The sequence below is a fragment of the Mus caroli genome, unplaced genomic scaffold, assembly GCF_978045245.1.
Source record: "Mus caroli unplaced genomic scaffold, Mus_caroli_1 scaffold_2, whole genome shotgun sequence".
Taxonomy (NCBI): domain Eukaryota; kingdom Metazoa; phylum Chordata; class Mammalia; order Rodentia; family Muridae; genus Mus; species Mus caroli.
In genome coordinates this window covers 8,513,384-8,532,951 of record NW_028227257.1, presented here as the reverse complement: position 1 = coordinate 8,532,951, position 19,568 = coordinate 8,513,384, and the positions used below count along the sequence as shown (strand labels likewise).

General features: G+C 42.4%; 1 pseudogene; it reads right to left on the bottom strand.

Moving 5' to 3' along the window:
- Positions 1 to 8,010: 8,010 nt before the first annotated feature.
- Positions 8,011 to 8,847, bottom strand: LOC110290390 (small ribosomal subunit protein uS5 pseudogene; annotated as a pseudogene).
- Positions 8,848 to 19,568: the final 10,721 nt, after the last annotated feature.

The following is a 19,568-nucleotide window of genomic DNA, read 5'->3' as shown; positions in this document are numbered from 1 at the left end:
GCCAATTCAGAAGAGAGAAAGCAAGCGCGCTTCGGAGTGGCAGTTTGGAAAGGTGACAACTGGTTTAGCGTAAAAAAAAATACCCTCCCATAAGCTGAAGCATTCATATTAATTAGGGAATATGCTGAAGGGTAAAACAGAAGCCTGCTGGAGTGCAGCTGGCCCATGACCTCACATCCGGTCTGCAGAATAACCACACAGAGTGTGAGTGAGACAGGTATGGAAACCGAGCAAGCATGCGTGTCCCACGGTCATTTCTAACAGTGGAAGGTTACACTTGCTGAAATTATGTGTTTTCTATATTTGGGAGTTTCACCCTAAGGTCAGTTTTGTAAGTCCCGAGGGCAATCTGGGCCAAATACCAACCTTGCCCCTTCCCATAGCACCGTGACTCCAGGCATGGCCCTTTCGTCTCTGGGGTGTGTTCACCTACCTGGACCTTTGCTGATGAGTTGTTCTGTGGGAGACTGACATCAATAATGGTGGGAGGCATTTTCAGACAGACAAAAAAAAGGCCACTCATTGCCACTTAATCTTCAGGATTCTCTGACTTTGTCAAGGCCTTACTGTTCAGACTGCAGGATTTGGCAGGGTAGGAGTTTATGTCTGTTTGAGAAGATTTCCAAACAAAGAGAATTTGGCCTTGCAGGTTGAGCGGAGAAAAGGCATTTTGAGTGAGCGCACCTTAGTCAAGTTTCCATAACAGACTCCATAGCCATGAAGTCTATGTCCAGATAAAAATGCACGCGTATAGCTGTTAAATAAGTCACATGCAAAACAAACAAGTGGATTCAAAGGTATGAGCAGCAGCCGATGGAAAAATATTTTCACTTGATTTAAAAAAGCCGCAGTGAAAAGGGTGTGCATGTACTCTTAAGGCCGCAGATGATGAGAAAGGCTCACGTGAGTGAGCACCTGCTCTGCTGTAGGGACCTCCCCAGGAAGCCCAAAAGCATTATCTCAGGGCCCTGGAAAGGAATGATCATGGCACAGCAGGAAGTCTTAGGGTTGTCAATCAACATTCCGGGATCCATGCCCCTGCAACTGGGAAGCATCGCTGGTCTCCATCCAATCCATCACTCCACAGAGGAAGCGCAATGCCAAGACACGGGTTACCTTCTATACTGTTAGGTCACAACCTGCTAGATAAGTGACGTCAACCTTTTGGCAATGAAAGTACCCTACAGTATTCCTATTACAAGTTGACTGTTTGAGCTGGGAAACCATACTTATACCTCTCCCAACGTATCGCTCAGTGACCAACTTGCACCATATAATATAACTTGCACACACACATGCACACGTGCTCACACACATAGAATTCCATGGAGATTTGATCCACGGGACTCATGACTAATTTGTATTAGTCAGTCAATTTCAACTGTTTTACTCACTTGACCTCAGCCTTGAGTCACTCTGATCTGTTCGCCAAGACTCCACAGCACCTTGTTGTGTCATCGGTGACTCTCAATCCACCCTACAGAATGCCATGAGAGGCACTCACTGTTCCCTTGACTGAAACAGGCTCCACAGGGAACCTGGCTAACTAACCTAAGTTATTAAATAAATGATGAGACGTTGGTTTTTTTTTAAACTTATCATCCTGAATTAATATCACAGGAATGTTGAGGTTGCTATTTTTATCACAATTTTCATTCACATTTTTGGCAATTTTGGCTCTAAGTAATAGAGACTCAATGAGAATTGATAACGTTTTAGAAAATGTGTGTGTCTGTTTCTTTTGAGAGTATGTGGGAACATGAAGTATGTGTGTGTGTGTGTGTTCTATCTATGAGTCTGTAGTTATCTGAGGGCTCAGAGGGAGGGAGTACATACAGATTAGAGAGACTGAAATGGAAACCATGAACTTAATGACTAAAAATGATTTCCTTCATCCCTCAGGAGTGAATAGGATCTCAGCCTCATGCATGTCCACACATGTAAGTTATTCTTTTTCTCTCCAAAGTTCAGGCTTTCCTGCTTTTCAATGCATGTGGTAGGAAGTACCCACGCCGGCACATAGGTTCTCTGTTGAGTAGCTTCTCCATCCTCCTAGTGTCTTATAAGATGCGTGAATCAGTGAGCACTCACAGCAGTTCTACAGGAAGCAATTGCTTGGTTGCACGGCTGTTCTTGGAGCAGTGTTTGGCACGTAGGTCTGAGGCAGTGCTGCTCAAGCGATGCAGTCAATTGCTGAAACTTTTTGGAGGTCCTCTCCGTAGACCTTCTGTGTGATCCGGTAATCTTGCATCTTGGTGCATATCCAAAGGCTACACCTATCAGTGTGTGGAGGAGGCAGTATACTCCCATGTTGAATGGAGTGGTAGCCCCATTAGCCAACATTCAGGAATCGATTTAAGTGTCTGTCAGGGGACAAATGAATAAAAGAGATACGTTTTGTCTATATACACAATTGAATAATGTTGAGACATAAAAATAAATCCCAAGTCTGGAGAGATGTCTCTATTGTTAAGAGGACTGGCTGGTCTTACAGAAGACCTGACTGTGGTTCCCAGCAACCTCACTGGACAACTCACAAGTGCCTGTAACCCCAGCAACAAGGGATGGGCTGTTCCCTTCCAGCACGGCTAAACCTAAAGGACACCATGTTAAAGACAAGAAAGCAGGACCAGAGTAACACCAATTACGTAATATCAACTCTAAATGGAATCTTAATAGGTATAAATCATAGAAAATGGAGGCCAGGGCTGGGAAGACTGGTGAAAGGGTCAAACCGTCAGCTGGGACGAAGTGGTAAGTTCAGAGGCGTCGTCTTTGGAAATTGCTGATAGGAAGTTTATATGCTCACTGTAACAAGCCCAATTGGTTTGCCAGCCAGTCTATAATTCATATGTCGGAACATTGTGTTATATACCATAAATAAAAATAAATACTGTCAGTTACAAAAATGAAAAATAATTTTTTGGGGTTTTTCAAGACAGGGTTTCTCTGTATCGCCCTGGCTATCCTGGAACTCACTTTGTAGACCAGGCTGGCCTCGAACTCAGAAATCCGCCTGCCTCTGCCTCCCGAGTGCTGGGATTAAAGGCATACACCACCACACCCGGCGAAAAATAAAATTTAAAAAGTTAAGCCAAGCAGACAAAAGAAAACAAATGGACATATCGATCCTTCTAGAGTCTCTTTTGTGTTCAGAGCCCAAGTGGAGTCTCTTAAACCAACAACTGATGTAGCTGACCTGCCTCCTCAGTGAGCTTGGGTGCGAGGTGGCATGGGCTTTTGTTAACTCATCCAAGGCTGTTGGAAATGATCCTCTGAGGGGTAACCTGGGGCATGGTGTTGCTCATGGGGTGAGTGCTGTGGAGGGTTACAGAAAGCAGTGGTCAAGCCTATGGTTCCTTCCAGGAGCTTGTTTAGACATTGCCTTGCATAGATATTGTTTGATGGCATCTAGAATGTTCTGTGAAGACGTGTCTCCTGTGCTTTCTAAATATCCCGAGTTGATCAAGCTGCTGTTTGGAGCTTTCTCCTGTATGAGAATGGAGACGGTAGGGAAGGACGATGGTATGAAAACATAGCATAATGCCAGGTGGAGGTTTTTCACTTAGTGCTTACATTAGCATTTCAACCTGAAAGTCTGACAGCTGGGAGATCGCAAGACCGTTATTTGTGTCCCCTTCATCTTTCTGCATGTGAGCTCCTTAAACAGGGACTCCTCTGAGGAGCTGTGGGAGCTCTGTGTGAAGCCATTGTTGAGAAGCAGGGAGACTCCCATAGCAGTTTTTGCCACACAGCTTCTCGGCAGAGCTGTGTGCTCAGAGATTTAGTAAATTACGAGATTTCCTAATTACGGGATTAATTGTGCTTAGGGATCCTCATGCATTAATTAATTGAAACAAAAATCAAGAAATTAAGGAAAGTAGATGTGGTTTAGACAATGAAAGAAAAGAGGCAAAGTCAAAGATGGAGACTGTTGCGTGATTACACTCTTCTGGGGATTTGCGTAGCGTGTATGCGTGATTACAGTCAGAGCATATGAAAGGGTCCATGGAGCTTGGAGTGTACAGCCCACTGTGAGTTTGCCTCAACCATGAGGGCCCCTCCTCCATCTCTCTCCACCCATGTGATCATGAGAAATACAGCATGCATACTAAGTTAGTTATAGGGTTTTTTAAAAATAAAGAATTATTTATTTATTTTATGTATATGAATGCATTATAGCTGTCTTCAGACACACCAGAAGAGGGCATCAGATCTCATTACAAATGGTTGTGAGCCACTGTATGGTTGCTGGGAATTGAACTCAGGACCTCTGGAAGAGCAGTCAGTGCTATTAACCTCTGAGCCATCTCTCCAGCCCCCTTTAGTTGTAGTTTCATTAAGCAATGAGTATTACCACTAATACTGATCAGGAGGAAGGTTGGGAAGAGGTCTGAGAGACATTTGGGTGGAGGAGACAGGATGCCAAATAGTAATGAATTTGCCAATAAATTGATTGTAAATCTCAGATGCCAAATAGCAATGAATTTGATTATAGAGTGATTATAAATCTCAGATGCCAAATAGTAATTAATTTGATTATAGAGTGATTATAAATCTTGGATGCCAAAGAGTAATGAGTTTGATTATAAATTGATTATAAATCTGTTAAGTCATATGTCTTCATCTGTGTGCGGGGATTTTTTTCTTTCTTGAGACAGGGTCTCACTATGTAGCTTTAGTGACTTGGAACTTACTGTGTAGACAAGATTGGTCTGTCACTCACAGAGATCCACCTGCCTCTGCCTCTCAGGTGCTGAGGCTACAGATGTAGTATACTACAGGACACTAAAGATTTGTTTATCTTCATTTTATGTGTATACATGTTTTGCCTGTGTGATTATCTGGGCACCATGTGTGTATAGTGTCCGTATAGAGCAGCGGGAGAAAATAGATTCCCAGGAATGAGAGTTAAAGATAGATGTGGGTGCTGGGAACTGAACCTAGGTCCTCTGGAAGAGCAACAAAGGCTTTAAAGCATTGAGACATTTCTCCAGCCCCCAAGATGGGAATAGATTTTTTTTTTAAAGTCACTTGAGCTTTTTGTATGGTAGCCATTTTATCAGAATCTACTCTCTTCCCTCCTTTTAGTTGCTCCCAAGGAGGCCTAAATCTTGCAAATGAGTTACTATAAAAGCAATTGAACATTCTAGGTAAAAACGAAGGCCAGATATATCGAATCCTTTATATAGAAAGAAACAGCAATAAGTCTTGATACGGTGCCCCATACAGTTTTGTCGATGAGATGAAATAGCCTCACTGAGTCTGTGGAGTGAATCCCAGCCCTCTTTATTTCTAGGACAATCACTGCAGCCCATGGATTCTTCAGAGCAACCTAAAGTGTTAGAGATTTGGGAGCTTGTGACCGAATCCGCTGCGAGTCTCCTGCCATGTAGTCCCTGCTTTGACTTTTCTGATGTCTTGAGAGAATTATTGAGGGGAAACGTTCTGGTTTCTCGTCCTTGCTGCAAGCAAGTGATGTGTTCAGCTATGTGCTTCTTGTAATCATCATTATTCCCTCTCTAAAAGGTTTTTAACTTGTGTGTATGCACGTGTGCATGTGTGTGCATGTATCCCCACCCCCAACCCCGACTCCACATGACCTCCCCACTTCCTAGGGCCTCAAGTCTCTTGAGGGTTAGGTGCATCTTCTCTCACTGAGTCAATACCTGGCAGTCCTCTGTGTGTATATGAATATGTGTAGGGGGCCTCATATCAGCTAATGTATTCTGCCTGGTTGGTGGCTTAATGTCTGAGCAACCTCGGGGGTCCAGGTTCGTGGAGACTGCTGGTCTTCCTATGGAAATTGGCTCCCATGATGTAGAAAATCCTAAATAAGTTCAAAGAATTCCCTGAAATAATAAAGACATTGGAGGTTTTGATTTTGAATATTTTTCCCCATTGTGGGTTTTGTTTTAAGATAAGTTACTATTTCTCTGTGTTGTAAACTACTATAGGAATAAACTTTGAATTATTTCTGAGAAACTAATAAATAAACCAAATCACTTACAGATGTCCACATTCTTAGTAGAATTAGATTCAAACATCGAGTTTTACCCTTAACAAATACACAAGCAATTGATGTAATGTTCTTGCTCATTTGGCTTTAATGTTGAGAAGACAAACTTTGATAACAGATTGCTTAATATTGCGCTTGGTAAAATTTTGCTGACAGTGCAACTAAGCAACCAACTTCTTGAATTATTTATTATTATTCTTGTTTTTTTGGCACATGGCTGAACTGTTTTAGTAATATCTGTGAAGAGATTAGAGAAGGCATGACCCTCTCCTAACATACCAGATGTTTTTTTGTTTTTTGTTTTTTTTTAAAGCATATCTTTAAAGATCTTCTTTAAAGCAAGAAGTTCTGCTGTGGTGGTTTGAATAGGAATGGCCCCTGCAGGCTCACACATTTTAATGCTTTGCATCAGGAAGTATCATTATTTAGAAGGATTAGGAGGTGTGGCCTTGTTGGGGTAGGTGTGGCCTTCTTGGAGGCAGTGTGTCACTGTGAGGGTGGGCTGAGGTTTTAGAATTACAAACCAGGCCCGGTGGCCCTTTCTTCTCCCGAAGCCTGAGATGTACATGTCTCAGCCACTTACTTCTCCAGCATCCTGACTGCCTGCATGCTGCCCTGCTCTCTACCATGCTGGCAATGAACTCAACTTCTGAAACTGTAAGTGAGCCTCGCCTAATCCTTTTATAAGAGATACCTTGGTCACTGGGTCTCTTTACCACATTAGAATATGGACTAAGACAGCTGTATTTATTCATGTCTAGCATGTGGTCTTATACTTGGTAGGTGTTCAGCAAATGCACATAGTGTTGATATCTATGGACTTGGATCTTAGTGCTTCCTAACCACAGAATCAACAGCATTAAATTTAGACACGTAGACATGATGAGACATTGGAGGAATGGTGTTTGAAGGTGTGCTGTTTAAAAGGTTTGCTCTGTTCCACAGGAGGGAGGCTAGTCCACAATCCAAAGCAGAGAGAAATGAATGCGATTGTGTGTAACTTGCTTGCTTGTGCTTAGCAAGTTTCTCTACTTTTAGATGGTCCAGGATGCCTTGTATAGGGAATGGCACTGCTCACAGTGGGCAGGATCTTACTAATGATTTAACTTATTTAACGCAGTTCCCACATATATGTCAAGAAGACCAACTGGAACAAGCAAGCGAGCACACCCGGATTCTTCTTGGTTGTATCAACTGGACAGTTAACTATCAATTACAGCATGCAAAAGTGATATTAGCTCAGTTTAAAAGGGGTACAAACATCAGGCCCAACATTTCCCCCTTTTACTGTCTTAATGAAGGGACCATTACTTACTCTTTGAGAGCATTCCACCCATCACGGCATGTATAGCATGCTTTTTTTGAAGTTTCTTCAATTGTTTCCTCTTGTGGCACACGCTCTCAGTCTCATGTCCAAATCTCTAGGATTGTTTTGCATTTCCAAATGGTCTCTTACCTTGAGAGTTTCTTGATATCTTGAATTCCACCTCTGCCAGAAACTCTGCTCTTCATGTGTGGCATGCACCAAGTCAGATGTTCTGACAATGTCCCAGCCTGGATAGCAGCCCTCACCACTGCTTCTCAGGATACGGAAATAGGCCCTGAGCAGCACAGCTCCCTGAACTGTTTCTCCTTCTCCAGCCCACTACAGTAGCAGACGTTACTACTCTTTCCATTGGAATCCTTTCTTTCATTTACTTGCTGACACTCCACATACCCTCCATATGCTCTGTGCTCAAGACTCTGTCTGATAGGAGTCATGGCTGTTGATGGCTTTGAAGCTCAGAGAAGTCACACTGCATGACATTGTCCTCTGAGCCTAACAGCCATGGCTGTACTTTCTTTCTCTTTCTTCCTTTCTTTCTTTTTCTTTTTCTTTTTCTTTTTCTTTTTCTTTTTCTTTTTCCTTTTCTTTTTCTTTTTCTTTTTCTCCCCCCCCCTTTCTTTCACAGACTTAATTCTTTTATTTTCTTGTACAAAACCCTTATGTGTTATGTAGCCATAGCTGAAGCCTGGGTCCTCTGAACAGAGACTCTGGTGTGAGTTTTCACAAGATGATCAGTGAATTCCTGATAAGGAGACTTGGTGAAGACAGTCTCTTTCCAGAGGTCGGGGGTCAGGTAGCTGTAAGTCTTAGAGATGACATCAAAGGTGGCCTTGGCAAAGTTGCCCAGGGTGGCAGAGCAGCCTCTGGCTGAAGTGTAGCAGTCATCTATACCGGCCATTATCAGGAGCTTCTTGGGCACAGGAGCAGAAACAATGCCAGTGCTTCTGGGGGCAGGGATGAGATGCACCTGCACAGAGCCACAGTGGCCTGTCACCTTGCATGGAACAGTGTGGGGCTTGCCAATCTTGTTCCCCCAGTAGCCTGTCTGCACAGGGACAATGGAAAGCTTGGCCAAGATGATGGCCCCTCAGATGGCAGTGGCAACCTCCTTGGAGCACTTAACACCAAGATCAATGAGACCATTGTAGTCCCCAACAGCAACGAATGCTTTGAACCTGGTCTGATGGCCAGCCCGAGTCTGCTTCTGCACTGTCATGATTTCCAGAACCTCATCCTTTAGGGATGCACCCAGGAAGAAGTCAATGAGCTCAGACTCCTTAATGGGCAGGGAGAACAGGTAGATCTCCTCCAAGGACTTGATCTTCATGTCCTTAACCAGGCGGCCCAGCTTGGTGACGGGGATCCACTCCTTGTCTTCAGCTTTACCTCCATGAGCCCCGCGGCCTCGGCCACGACCTAAGACCACTGCGCTGCCGCGGCCTCCTAATCCTGGGCCCCTGGGTCCTCCGGGCCCTCCTGCTACACCGGCTTCATCTGCCATTTGGTGTTTTCCTGAAGAAGAAGGCTGTACTTTCAAGAGACCTTGAAGATTAGATCTCGACCTTTAAGAGGATGGGTTAGAGAGGGTCATTGGACCCTCACCTAAGATTCCAGGTATTCTATCCATTACCTTTTGGGCTAGTTTTCTGTAATTCTTCCTTAGTTGCTCATGGTCTTGTGATTGGGAGGTACCAGAGTATATTGAGTACTGAAAGTTAACGGAAAGTTGGGAAATATGTCTATGCATCTCTGGGAGGCCATTATCCACAGTGCGGAGGCTTCTCACTGGTGAAGCTGCTTCAAGGTCACCCAGACACCTACAAGTAAGTGTTCACCTAAGCTCCATAAGTAAAACCATCCAACTCACTGACTCCAGAAGTCAGACTTGGGTGGACTCTGGGCTGTCATTGGCCTCCTGTATGTTCATCACAATGGTCACATAGCTAAAGAATGGTAGACATAGGGGTCAAATTCAGCATTGACTTCTAGAATAAAAACTACGATGTAATAGGAAGTTGATGGACATTTCCCAGCATTCCCATAATCTAGAGATGCTACACGTAGAGAAAGATGACTGGCTCATTGGTTATACCCCTTCAGCTTGTTACATTAAACTTAGTCTATGGATCTCAGCTTTCTACACTGGGTTGTAAAACCATACAGGGCTGAAAAACCAACAGCAGCAGTAAATGTTTTCTGAACAATACACAAAAAGCAAATATTAACTTAAAGTGGTGTGCATGAAAATCTCAGAGGTTTCTGACAGTGTGCTCCTGTGTTGCTCAACAGGACTCCACTTCAGTGTTGGTTCTGAGCACACAGAATGATATTTTTAGAGTGCATACCCTCATGCCATGGACCAACAAAGGCTGCCCCAAATGCTTCAACTCAGATTTGGAACTACAACATTATGGACTGCAGGGTTTCTACTGTAAATCTTTTTATAGGATGTTTTCTGTTCTTATGAAGGCACAATGGTTGTATTACAGATAATAAAGACTTTAAAAAATACTTTTCTCAGTATCATTCCTTAGCATGGATGCAACAATTATTGCAGTTTCGGATTATGCTGTTTGGGAATGTTTGTTTTTGAAAATTTTGTTTGTTGACTTTTTAAAAAAGTCATTAGGGCTAGAGAGATGGCACAGTGGTTAAAAGCACACCCGTGTTGCTATGGCAGAGAATCTGGATTCTGCTCCCGGCAACCACATGGTGGCTCACATCTGTCTTTAGCTCCAGTTTCAGGGGAGCCAATGCCCTCTTCTGACCTCTGCAGTCACCAGAAGTGCACAAACATATATGTGGACAAAAAAACTCATACACATAAATAAGTAAATCTGATTTTTTAAATCATTAAATTAAATTTTCTTTGGATTAGGTCAGAATATGCATTAATATTTGAAGTGACCCTGGAAATGTTTCTATGATTTGGTGCTACATTCTTATGTGGTGTGGTCTTCTCGTTACTGATAACTGAAAATCCAAAATGCCAGGGAGCTCTCACAATTGTTGAAGATGCTCTCTGAGAGGCAGTATCAAACATTCAGCCAGGATATAGCATTTAATGTATAGAATCATACCCGTCTCTGTAATGTGCAAATGGATCACCATCTCTTATAACTGTAAAATTAAGAAATTCATCTGTACTTGAAAATGTACTTCTGTCATTAGCAAAAAGATACAATTATATATATATACACACACATATATATATTAATTGTTTTTAAAATGAATTCTTTTATAATTTAATATTAGTAAGTGTTTGAATGTGTAGTCTTATTTTTGTGAAAAACTTTCTCAGACATAAAGAACTCAAAGGACAAAGATGGAGCAGAGGCTGAAAGAATGGGCAACAAAATTACTAGCCCAACTTGATACCCATCCCATGGACAGGGACTAATCCCTGACAGTATTAATGATAGTCTCTTATGCTTTCAAAGAAGAGCCCAGCAAAACTGCCCTGTGAGAGGCTCCACCCAGCACTGACCGAAAGAGACATAGAGACCCACATTCAAACAGTAGATGGAGCTTGGCAAATCTTGTGGAAGAGTTGGGGGAAGGATTGAGGAACCCAAATGGATAGAGACTCCACAAGAAGATCAATAGAGTCAACTAGTCAGGACCACTGTGGGGTCTCAGAGACTGAACCACCAACCAAAGAGTTTACATGGGCTGGACCAACCCCCAACCCCACACTGTGCAACTTGATCTTTATATGGGTCCTACAACAACTGGAGTGTGTGTGTGTGTGTGTGTGTGTGTGTGTGTGTGTGTATGTGTGAGCTATTCTTGATTATATTGCCTGCCTGTGGATCCTGTTCACCTAACTGGGCTGCCTTGTCTGATCTCAGTGGGAGATGATGTGCCTAGTCCTGCAGTGACTTGAATTGCCAGGGTGGGTTGGTGTCCAGGGTGGGTTTCCCCTTTCTCAGAGGAGAATGTGGAGGGAACAGGGGTGCTATGTGAATGAGTACTAGGAAGAGAGGGGAGCTGTACTCAGGATGTAAAGTAAATAGATAAATAGATTAATGGGAAAAAAAGCTTGAGATTGGGAAGAAATTTAAAAGCTACTATTGCCCATCTTAACCATACCTGAGCAGGTGTGTCATAGATTAGAAAAGGCTTCATGACACCATGTGGCATATTTACAAAATGTAGCAAATTCGTCCTGTGAGATATGACCATATGGAGAGAAAGGGATACATAAGAATAATTGTAAATAAAGATTACAGTGAACAACAGAAGCAGTTACTCATTGGCTTCTCCTGTACAGTCATAAAGCATAGGGTGGTGGTCTCTCACTGTATCTTGACTGCAGGCATGGGCTGTGTATTAGAAATGGGAGGTCTAGGGCAGCCTAGCTGATCTATTTTGCCTATATCCTTTATGGAAAAAACCAGGGGAGCCATTAAAATTCAGGCAGCTATTCATAGACAATTCTTTCTTCTACACTGCCAGTTCTCACTCACTTTGATTGTGTGTTGACTTCTGTTCAGGGTCCAGATAAAGCTATCAGTGAAGGTCTGGAAGATTCTAGAGAAATGTGATTGTTCAGAAGTAGGAGTTGGGGCTCTAGGGATTTCAAGAACAGATTTTGTTCTTCTTTCATTTATAATCCCGCTTTTGCTCACCACAGACCTCACCGAAGGGTACTTGCTTCTTGAACTTCCAAATCAACATTTATTTACCTGCCAAGCTATGACCTGGTTTCTCTGTGGTGGCCTCTCCCTGAGGACTAAGGAGAAGTAGGTTATGATTATCCCTATGTGCATGGACATTTGAAACAGAAGAGATATATAGATACTGGACTACAGGTCTATATAGTTTGAGAATTGTATACAAAGGCATTCGGGTCATATTTATATGAATACTATATTTACATGTTTATATCAATATATTTATACTTTGCAGATATGATTAGAAACTTAAAGCTATCAAATATGCAAATAGATTTGGAACTCAGGAGCTTCAAGTTGCAAGTTATGATTTTGTGAAACAGGAAGATAGTCTCAGACAAGTAGGGCATTATCCACTATTTGATTTTTTTTACACTCATACCTCTATTTATGTATCAATTATAATGGTGTTTATACAAACTGGACACATTGGCTTGAGGTTGTCCAGTGTTTTTCTGGAAACTACCTCCTATGACTGTATTTCACACAGAATTTCAGCACGAATTCTACTCTGAATAAATGCCTCCATTTTTTATACCCATTATTTAACTCACTTGTAAGGGGGTGGTTCCAAATCTTTGATAGGGAATGAGTGCCGAAGGTCCTACTCCCCAACTGGTTCTTGATCAATCAATAAAGATGCTAATGGCCAACGGTTGGGTATACGAGGTGGAACTTCCAGGTTCCTGAAGGCAGGCTAGCAGATGCAGGAGAGGAGGAAAGAAAATTTGCCATGCTTTGGAGGGAGAAAGAGCCATCAGCCATGTGAGATCTTGGGTGGAGTGGCCATTAGCCGCTTCCCTGACTGGGCCTGGGGTAGCAAGCATGAGATTAGAAACACAACTAAGTTGAGGACAGATTTAGAGGTGTTGATCTGGGAGTGAAAAGAAGGTCATGATAACCAAGGAAGGCTTAGATGTGCCTGGCCATTGAGCTAAAAGCATATTAAAAATAAGTTAATATGTGTGTGTGTGTGTTCTCGCACATGCATGTGTGTTTCATTCAAGGATCTGGGATGGCTCCTGGGTGGGTGCACACATGTGTCTAGCTGGGAACATAGAGCAGCATAGCAAAAACGACACGTTATACTCACCCTTCTTTTGCTATTAATGGCTTACGCTTCAATCATCTTGGGTAATGAATGTTGCAAAATAAAAGACAGGATTCTAATCAGTGATTCTTTAAGGTATTGTAATGGTTAGAGCTGGAGACCACATTGCTAGGCAAGAGTCAGGTTCTGCTGAGTTCTCATCATTCAGAAAGAAACTGAAGAAGACGCTTCTCGAACATTTGAGTGTGGATAGGCCATAGCAAGGAGTTCATTTGCTGCCACTACCCCTGATGCTCACACATTACATAAAGATGTCCATGTATGTGTGGTATATTTGTATACATACAGATGTAGATGTCTATATATTCACCAGAGTATGGAAACAGAGTCTGCCCTACTACGCACTGTAATTCTTAGGGTTCCAGTTAGACTGGATATTCATACACTGTCAAAATTGATAGACTGAATGTTCATTCTTAAAGCATTAATACTTGGAGGTGGGGCCATTGGAATCTATTGAGTTATAAGGGTGAATACCATATTATTGAGACTAGTGTCCTCTCAGAAACCCCAGCTTACGCTATGATTTTTCTAACTGTGAGGACTCAGTAAAGACAGTCATTTGTGACCTAGGAAGTGGGTGTCATCAGTCACGAGCTCATGATTTTGGACCTCTCAGTCTTTAATCTATGAGAAATAAATGCTACTGTTTATAGTATTCTGTTATAGCAACTTAAATGACCATGAGACACCACAGACAATAAAATAAAAATGGGAATATGTGATGGTTGAATAAGAATGGCCTTCTTTGACTCATAGATTTGAGTGCTTAGTCACAAAGGAGTGAAATTGTTGAAGGGATTGGAAGCTAGATTAGAAGGTGTGGCCTTGTTTGAGTAGTAGTGTGGTCTTGTTGGAGAAAGTGTGTCATTGGGGGTGGGCTTTGAGATTTCAAAAGCCCATGCCAGGCCTACTGTTTGTCTTCCTATTGTCTATGGATTAAGATGTAGAACTCTCAGTCTCTTCTCTGGCACCCTGTCTACCTTTGTGCCACCATCCTCCCTACTATAATGATAAAAGACTAAATAAACCTCTGAAACCCAAACTGTAATCAAGTTCCTATAAAATTCTTTTTTTTATAAGAGTTGCCTTGGTCATAGTGTCTCTTCACAAGAGGTTGGGGTTTTTTTGTTTGTTTGTTTGTTTGTTTTGTATTTTTGGTTCTAAGAACAAATTACTTTTCTAGATATTTTCAAATCTTTACTAATTATTGGAAGATATTTGTTGAGCACCCACATGTCAGCACTATTGACCTGTTTACAAAGTCCCCAGAACCAACAATTCATACTAGAGGAGAAACCAATATTTAAAGAAAAATTATACACTAAAGATGACAAGAAATGTTGTCAAGGAGTATCTAGGATATTAAACAAAAACGTGAGAGAAGTCTAAAGTGCAGTAGGAGAGCTAAAGTCAAAGTCTAAGTAGACTGAATTGCCATGTCACTGTGGCGGGGTGGGGATGGGTAAAATCACCCAGGTGAAACGCTGTTAAAGAGAAATAAAGACTGAGAAAGCCCAACATAAATCAGGTTTAAGGCCAGAAGGAACTTGATGTATTAGGAAATTGAGAAAGTTGGAGAACAGCCTCAGGGCCAGTGGCAGAACTGGAGGATGTGGGTGGGAGGAGGGCAGGTAAGCGTGAGTCAGAACTTGATCTGATAGATAGAGTCAAGTACATTTTACATCTTCTAAGAGTAATGGGAAAATAGTGTGGTTTTCTCAACAAAGGCATGACATTGTTTTGTTGTATTTTGTCTTACTTTAAGATATGCCTGCTCATTAGGAATGGCAGAACAGGCTGCATGCTACCATTGCCTGAGGCCACTGAAGTTCAGAGACCCTGGTTCCTACAGTCCTGTTATGATCAAGACCCCGTGTGTTCACTGACAGATAGCTCTCCTCATTCTGTCTTCATCACTGCATCCCTTAGCCCTGGCTCCCCTGACAGGAGGAAGTTAATTAAAGACCCTTCATCTGACCCCCATTGTGTTCTTGAAATCTTTCTTCACCAGGCCACAGATGCTATGCTTTCCAGTTTTGGGGAAGTTTAGGTCTAAGAAGAGCCATTGGTCCACAGACAAATACAAAAGCTTGAGGAATGGCTTGTTTGGGCTCATGGGGGCAGACATGATGGAAGGTATGTGATAGACTTGTTGCATCTGCCATCAGGGAAATAGAGAGTAGACAGGAATTTGGGCTGGAGCATAGACCATAAGGTCTACCTTCCAGGAGCCCACTTCTTTCAGTGAAGCACTAAGCCCTTAAGGTTCTACAATCTCACAGCACAGGGTCATCACTGGTGACTGAGTGTACAAATCTATGAGCCTATGGTGGGCATTTGACAACTAAGTCATAACACCCTGACTCTAGTAACTAGTGACTCTAGTAAAGAGACTCAGAGTATGTGTTTAATTTTAATCTGTGGAGCAATATGAACTCACAGAGACTGTAGCAGCAAGCACAGGGCCTACATGGGTCTGCACCAGGTAGGTACTCTGTGAATACATTATAGCTTTTAAACTTAGTATTTTTATGGGACTCTTGAATGTGAGAATGAGCAGGGTCTCTGACTCTTGGGCTTGCTCTTGGGACTCCTTTCCTCCTGTTGAGTTTGTGTCTATCACTTCAATTTTACACAATCACACACACACACACACATATGTATATATATATATATGTGCATATATATATATATGCTTCACCTTATTATATTTTCTTTTGTCAGGTTTGGTCATTATCTCTTAGAAGCCTGTTCTTTTCTAATGAGACAGAAAAGGAGTAGATTCAGAGGGCAGGGGAGGTGGTGAGGTACTGGGAGGAGTAGAGGGAAGGGAAACTATAAACAAGATATATTGTATGAGACAAGAATCTATTTTCAATAAAAATATTGAAGATATTTTTATTGTGAGCTCAAGTAGCATAAAAGCATTGTGTCCATCCCCCATCACTGTCTCTCTCTTTCTCTCTGTCTCTTTGTATTTTTGTTGAGCGCTGGATTCCTTGAAGTCTTTGTCTTATGGTGGCTTCAGCTTACCCACTCTACAATCCTACCAAGCAAGCACTTTTCCAAAGGTTGTAGCCAAAAGTCCCAAATTGGTTTCCTGTGACTCATCTATCTTTGCAACTGCCAATCTAACAGAGTGGAAGTTGCTGATTGGTTAGGGCAAAGTCATATGATTTATAATTTTTCTTCCTCCTAGCTGCCATAGCTGGGTGAGTTCTACACTAAGCACATGACTCAGAGAGGCAGAGAAACCATCATGGAAGGACCCTTGCTTTTCAATAATGAAAGAAGAGTAGCCAACCTAAGAGCTGCTCCCTGGGGGACTCTAGGAGCAAATGCCTTATCCATCTGGTCCTTGGTGGTATCATATCTGGTTACACTTGTACCTTGCTGTGAAATGACAATACTGCCCTGCACCCTTCATACATAAATACATCCCTTGCTTTCCTAATGTATTTTATTCCGTTGATATTCGATCACTGTTTCATTATTGCAGAAACACAATTGGATGTATTGTTGTATTTGAGTTCTTCAGCCTAATATAAGGAATTTCATGTGACAGCATATCATGGAAAACAAAACAAAAAAAAAACAAAACAAACAGCAGGAGTCATTAGTGGAAGAGGAAATACTCTGAGATCCAAATCCAGTCTGGCTCTAGATGCTTCCGCTCATTGCCCTGACCTTTAGTCAGTCCAGTTGGAAACTGTGGTGGAAATCAAGATGTCACCACTACGCAGGCCTTTGAGTGGAAATGACCTTTATCATGAGTATATAAATTAGAGAAGAAAACAAAATTAAGCAGCAGCATTGAGGCAGACAACACCAGTCTTCTGCCCTGAGGATCACGTGCTCTTACAAGCCTGGTCTTTGCTGTGTCCTCCAGATCCCTCAGGTCCAGCTCTGGGTCTGAGACTCTGTGGATTTAACTTTAGCAGAGCTGATGGCTCTGAGGTTCCTAAGGACCTAGGCACCAGGCCTGACATGCTACATTCAGTCTCAGCTCCTTTCTTACTATGTTTTTCAGCAAAGGATTCGTGTTTCTGAATCTGTTTTGTTTGTAAAATGAGGCGATTTATGACTCTTACTTGGCTGTATAGTTTTAAATGCTCGATAGGATGATACATGTTGCCAGTGCCTGGCATAGGATGTGGCTGAGGGTAAATTCTGGGAATTTACCATTGTCTATCTCTAGTTCAGAATGTTGTAAGTTTCTCTCCAAATCACAAAGATGAGCAAGGCTTGGAGGTTCTCATTGGAATAGTATAGATCTTCCCCGATTTTCTATCCCGTGTGTAAGGGGCAGGCAGAAATCAGGAATGCTAAGATTTCCACCCTCAAAGGCATGAGAACAGCAAAAAGAGCCAACCAGCCCTATTGGCGCCATGAAGAGAGACATGTCCCTCAGCCTAGCCAAGTAGGCTCTTCACTAACTTACTTTTCCTGAGGCATCTGGAGTGTGAGGGGCAAATGTGACAACTGAATGCTTTTTTGTATCCATTTTCCCCATATAGAGAATATTGCAGAAAGACAGTAAACATGGATACTAACCTATCTGTGCCAAGGGATGTTAGCCCAGAGGTTGATCTCATAGACACGTTTCGGGGACACATTATTTAAAACAATATGATTGTTTTTCTTTCTCTGGACTCACCTAATTAAGGCTGGTGGAGGCTCATGCTGAAACCTGTGTGCATTTTCTCTGAGAGACCAGATCTTGGGTTCAGACTCCATCTTAGAGAACTTGACCTATGGTTAAACTCAAGCTAACTAACAGACTGGGACCAAGAACCAGTTTCCAGGTTACTCCCCAACAAAACCTCTGTCTAGCACCAGTTTCCAGGTTATTCCTCAACAAATCTGCACCCCCAGGTTACAAGCCTGCCCCTGTCCCAACAAAACCTCTGTCTAGCACCAGTTTCCAGGTTATTCCTCAACAAATCTGCACCCCCAGGTTACAAGCCTGCCCCTGTCCCAACAAAACCTCTGTCTAGCACCAGTTTCCAGGTTATTCCTCAACAAATCTGCACCCCCAGGTTACAAGCCTGCCCCTGGCACTTCACTTCCTAGCAACCACCAATCAGGAGGAAAGCAGAAGTTACATTTATGGTTAGGCTCCCAGCACCAGCCAATTGTGGTAGAGGCCATAATGGTTCCCTAATCCGATGTGTGCCAGGCTAGTATCTAACCCCCTCTTGCCTTTATAAATGCTTGCTTGAAACTGGGCTCAGGGCTCCCTCTCATTCTCGTGTGTCAGAGACGGGGTTGTGGCCAAACTCAAGCTTGAATAAAGAGATCCTAATGTGATTACATACAATTTGGCTCTTTGGTGTTCTTTTGGGGGTTCATGAATGTCTCCTGGCACAACACCTCAGTGTACCCCTGTCAGCACTGGAGGGAATCAGCCCAGAGAAGTGTTGGTAGAAGGGTCACAGCAGACTGGACTAATGGGGGAAAAGACCAGCAGCCATTTGCATAGGGATAACTCAGCCTGACTTGAAGCATCAACCTCTACGCTCTTTTGACAGAATATTTAATATTTGACTAAATATCATTTTGTTTTGCCAGAAACAGTTGGAGTCAGTAAAATTTCTAAGGGGTCCCCTATCCCACTGAAGACAAGTTTATTACTGAGAGAGGGAATTAGAAATAGGTGGCACTTGTCTCTCAGGAATGTTCTTGTTTTATCTTATGGTCATTAAGATAAAAATAATATAATTGTATAACTTCACCTGTGATCTCCTGACAAGGGTTTCTGTGTTTTTAAGTAAGCTTGCTTGTTGTTTAGCACCTACTTCTGGAAGTACAGAATTCAAATAGGGATTTTCTTTCTTGGAGTACCTCTATTTTCCCCAGTATTTTTCTGACCCTCTATTGCTGTGTGACGAACCTCTTTTCTTCTCTCTGTCTCTCAATGTCCAGTAATGTCTGAAGTAGCCTGATTTGATGGCATACTTTTACCTAACTTTATTTTATGGTTGAAATGCTGTCTTGGGGTCTGCTTGTAGATAGGTGGTTTGGACTAATATCTCTGAGTGTGGCTCCATGCCTCTGTTTCTGTATCTCTCTCATATATATGCATATCTTTATCTATGCATATATATGCAAAATCCTTAACCACCTATTTATTTAGCTGAATTTACAAACCTGGTATATTTGTATATGCATACACTTGTGTGTGTCTGTGTGTGTGTCAGTGTGTGTATGGGGGTGGGTGGAGACAGGACCAAGGATAGGGGTGTGAGAGGCAAAAAAGTCACATGACCAATGTCAGGAAATCAGACTCCGGAGACCAGCATCAGGGTGCAGATCTGAGTTTATTGTCCAGTGCACAAGCTTATATAAAGTGCTTGAGCCAATCCCAAGCCCCCAAATCCTCAGCCAATCATATCTCACCATACTGCCACTGTGCTCCAATGAAAGCCCTGC